Here is a 5,241-nt window from a genome sequence, read left to right on the forward strand (position 1 = left end):
GTGGTGAGTGTTGCCAAGATCCTGGATGAAATTCCAATTACTTCAAGCTTTCCTTAAATATTGTCTTTGTAGTGTAGGAATGATCCCCTCACTCCTTGTGGGAATTAGGGTTGTGATATAAAGCAATGTTTTACAGATTCTGGTACCTTCCATAAGAAGGCCGTGCCTTACTCAGCGCATTTTTGCACGTAACAAATGTTTCAATGCACTTACGTTTAAAGATATTGCTGTTTGGCATCTTATCTGTTATGTGTGAGTTTTGCATAACCTATCTTTGCACGAGAACAAAAGTTTGACATCACGAGAAGAATAATTGTTTTAGCATGTGAAGGCTATCAGTAGGTCTTTCTGGCAGACTGAATTTTTTCACGTCATGGTTGTTTTACTGACTTATTTTCTGAACTTGTAGATTACAACCCTTATTACATTTCAAAGAAATTTTAGTTTGGTGGGGTTAATACGTTATAATTTATTCCTCCATTAAACCCATAAACAAAACGGCGAATTGACGGAGTCGTTAGGATTGTTGGACAGAATACCTTGCTATATTTGTTTCCGACATTTTAAGTTCAAATCCTGCCGTGGTCAACTTTGATTTTCCTGCTCGGGGAGGGAGTGGATAGAAAAGTATCAATTTAAGGCAGGGGATTGCTAGAACAGGGAGTCGAGTGAGATGACTTGCGGTATGTGTTCCAGGCCTACCCACACACCTAGATTTTAACGGTCAATATGAATGGACAGAGACCCTGGCTACCCTCAGGGATATAAACATTAAATAATAATAATTTGACCATTGTTTGAAAGATGCTTCATAAATATTATTTTCTACTATAGGCACAAGGACCGAAATTTTGGGGGAGGGGGCCAGTCGATCAGATCCATCCCAGTACACAACTGGTACTTAATTTATCGACCCCGAAAGAATGAAAGGCAGTCAACCTCGGCGGAATTTGAACTCAAAACGAAAAGACAGACGAAATGATGCTTCATAAACATTGTAATGTGAAGGCGCCTGTTTTAGTGGTTAGGGTATTCGGCCCACGATCATCAGGTCGTGTGTTCGATTCCCGGTAGTGCGTTGAGTCCTTGCATAAAACACTTTATTTCACGTTACTCCAGTCTACACAGCTAGCAAAAATGAGTAGTCCCTGTATTTCTAAGGGCCAGCCATGTCACATTGTGTGTCACGCTGAATCTCCCCGAGGACAATTGCAACCCTCGTCGTCGTAACCGACGGAGTGCCAGCAATGTCTTCTTCATATTCTGCATAAAGAAATAATTTAATTTTCCTACATTCGAGGCCGTGACTACTGTTAAAGAAAGATGTAGAAGAGCTTTAACTGGTCTTATTGCCAGAATCTTGCCTAAGTGAATCCAAAAGGCTCAGCCTTCTATTGGACAGAACTTATATTCAGGAAATAAACCACCCTTCTTTCTAAGTTTAGGCCAAGATTTTTAAATTTGCGAGGCAGTAAGCACTTTACTTTTATTCCTAGTTTTACAGAACAATGTAGTTATTCCTAATTTTACAGAACAATGTCATACTATACGCCAAACTTCATTATTCAGCGTCCTTTTGTAAGGCAGTTCATAACGGTTGAGTCTGATTAGGCTGTTATTTCTAACAGGTTGTTATTTCCAGCAGGGTATTATTTCTATAGGCTTTCTCAGTAACTCATAGTATCTGTGGATGTTGTTGTTGTTGTTGTTGTTATTCTTCTTCCAATCAGGACTCACACCATTAGCCGCAACCAATAATCTCTAATTCGTGCCTACTCTAAGCTACTAAGAATGCCTGCGGCAACTTGAAGATCCACCCACCACACGCGATAGACTGGCGGTTGCACGGGCGCGAAAGCTACGTTGTTATCCTCATTCCGTAAACGGTGGCTTTTAACGGGTGGAGAACTGAACCATCCTGGGATTCGCAATCTAGACTAGGGTCTGAGAGTTTACCATACCATAGTGGGCTACACCATGGTTCCTCTGCTTTGTGGCAGAAGCAGGAAGAAATAGTGAGAGAAAGTTGTGGTGAAAGAGTACAGCGAGGTTCAACACCACCCCCGCCGGAGCCTCGTGGAGCTTAGGTATTTTTGCTCAATAAACACTCACAATGCCCGGTCTGGGAATCGAAACCGCGTTCTTACGACCGCGAGTCCGCTGCCCTAACCACTGGGCCATTGCGCCTCCACTGTGGTTGTTGTGAAAGTTGCTGATGTTTTTGGACTTGTTTAGTCTAAGAGTAGACTTGATATCAGTCATTCCTGCCGTGACCATCCTGTTTTTCTACATACAAGGCGTTCAGGACCCTAAGATCCATCATGCCTGTTTCTAAGTGGGCAAGATGTATTTGAGGGAGATTTAGCTACTATATTTTGCAGAGCAAGCGACCTCCCAAAGCTCCCACATTAACTCATATTATCTAGGTCGTCTATTCGTGGTGAACGCCTTTTATAAAGTTGTAATATTTCAGCCAACACCAATATTCTTTAAACTTCGAAGTTTGTATACATTCCGTTTCTACAGTGAATTTGGTATTTCCGCCTGGGAAATTCTTCGTACGAATTGTTATGTATATTGTTTTGCAGCGAATCTATGCTTCACAGGAAGATTAGTACATAACGGAAATGTCTCGGCAGCTGCTGATGTTGGTTATATCTTCCACATCCGACATTTTCAAAACAAAATATGGCGGCTTCAAAACAACAATGACACATTTATTTATTAGCCTAGAGATTGTTATATCCTGTTCCTAGATAGCGAAGATATATTCTTTTTCTGTAAGATTCTAGGTAGTTCTTAGTATTTGCAGTATTTACTTTTTAAACTGCGGTGTGAATGCCTTGCAAATTTTTCGGGCAGTCATATGGATGTGGGTTTTCTTCATTTCGTTCAGATCTTCAGTCTGCTGAAGCACCTTAAGGTCATACAGAATATCTCTATGTTTAAAACGGTTTCTCTGAGAAAGTGATTCTCAACCACTAATCTTTCAGTGTCCCCTTTTCACTGATCAGGGTTCTACAAGCGCTTGCTCTCCATTTTTTGCTGAAAAAAAAGCCTTAACAAAACAACAGAATATTCCAATCAAGCAAAAATGAAATTTTTACAATTTACTCTTTTACTCATTTACTTGTTTCAGTCATTTGACTGTGGCCATGCTGGAGCACTGCCTTAAAGGATTTTAAACGAAGACTTATTCTTTGTGAGCCTAGTACTTATTCTATCGGTCTCTTTCGCTTAACCGATAGATTACAGGAATATAAACACACCAGCATCGGTTGTCAAGCGATGACGGAGAGGGGAAACACAGACACGCACACACACACACATAGATATATGCATATATATATATTATATATATATATATACATACAACGGGCTTCTTTCAGTTTCCGTCTACCATATCCATTCACAAGGCTTTAGTCGGCTTGAGGCTATAGAAGACACTTGCCCAAGGTGTCACGCAGTGAGACTGAACCCGAAGATATTTTTAATAGAAATTGCTAGAATTTATTTAACTCTAATATTGGCACAAGGCCACCAATTTCCATGGCAGGGTGCAAGTCAATTGCACCGACTACAGTACTAGATTGGTACTTTACTTTATCGACCCTGAAGGGATCAAAGACAGTCAACCTCGGCGGACTTTGAACACGGAACGTTAAAAGTCGGGAGAAATGCTGTTTAGCATTTTGTTCGATACACTGAGAATTTTATCAGTTCGCCGCCTTGAGAATTTATAGAATGCAATTTTATTAGACTTTGGCGCATCACCGATCATTTTCCCTCTGCCTGCTGATAATACTTTGTTCTTATATTCGAGCCTCGACAAAGATTTTGGCAAGACTTCCGCCCGTCCCTCCCCTCCAAACCAACCTTTTTTAAAACTTTTTTTTTTCGACACAAACCCCGCTTTTCGGCTACGGGGAATACGAATCTGCAAGAAAATTGGCAAAAATTGACATTTCTAAATTAACCCCCCCCCCCCCCCCCCCCCACCCATTTCCTTCATTTTAAACTTTTTTCAGAATTTTTTTCTAAAAATATGCGGAAAAATATGGAGATTATGATTTTGAAAAAATTTCCAAAATCTTTTGGCTATTTTACCCAACAACAAGAACTACTACTACTACTACTACTAGTTATAGTAGTAGTAGTAGTAATAATAATAATAATAATAATAATACAACGATCTTCTCTGCCCTAGGTGTACGGGAAACACTCGGCGAGAAATGGAAGAAAATTTGAGGAAAGAAGGATAAAAAATAATAATAATCAACAGAAGAAGAAGAATTCTACATGACCAGTTCATGCAGCAAATGGAGCAAGCTGGAGGTGAAGAAAGCTAGTTGCAAGTGAAGGATGGTAACTTGGAAAGAAACTGAGAGGTCATTTATAACCACTCAGGAACAAGACTTTAGAGTGAAGTTGATAAAACCTAAAGATTGATATAACTCAAACACAGAAAACATGTAAAATGTGTGGAAAAGGGGACGAAAGTTTTTAACCATCTGCTAAACAAGCGCACTAAGCTTGCGCAGAATAAAAAAAAAATAAATGTTCAAATAAGCTGGCATGACTGTGTTGGTGAAAGAGTGCATTGGGATGTCAGCCAAATTTGTAGATTTGAAGTGAAGGAGAAGTTGTGTGAATGCCAGTCAGAGGGGTGTCAGGGTGAATGATAACCTTAAGATATTATTGGATTTCTCCATAGAGACTGATGAAAGTACTGAAGTGAGGAAAACGGGTATGGTAGTGAAACAGAAAAAAAAATCCCACAAATATTGTAAGATCATTGACTTGTAATCCCTTATGATAGTTGAGTGGATATCAAGGAATCCGAGAAAATTGAAAATAGCAGGGGGGAGAAGAGAGAAGAGAGAGAGAGAGAGAGAGAGAGAGAGAGAGAGAGAGAGAGAGAGAGAGAGAGATATGAGAGAGAGAGAAAGAGAGAAAGAGAGAGAGAGAGAGAGGAGAGAGAGAGAGAGAGAGAAGAAGAGAGAGAGAGAGGAAGAGAGAAAGGAGAGAGAGGAGAGAGAAGAGAGAGAGAGAAATTGTAGAACACAACAGTGAAAAATATTCTTGTATTAATTTCTGTACTCGGCACAATAGTCATACTACTGTCCAAAAAAAACTGAAGGACATTGGAATTCAGACTCAAACAGTCGACCTGCAGAAAAGTGTTTTCCTGAATTCTACAACAAACCCAAGAAAGATTCCTGAGATTCGAAGAGACTTGGA

Source organism: Octopus sinensis, linkage group LG6, assembly GCF_006345805.1.
Source record: "Octopus sinensis linkage group LG6, ASM634580v1, whole genome shotgun sequence".
Classification (NCBI taxonomy): Eukaryota; Metazoa; Mollusca; class Cephalopoda; order Octopoda; family Octopodidae; genus Octopus; species Octopus sinensis.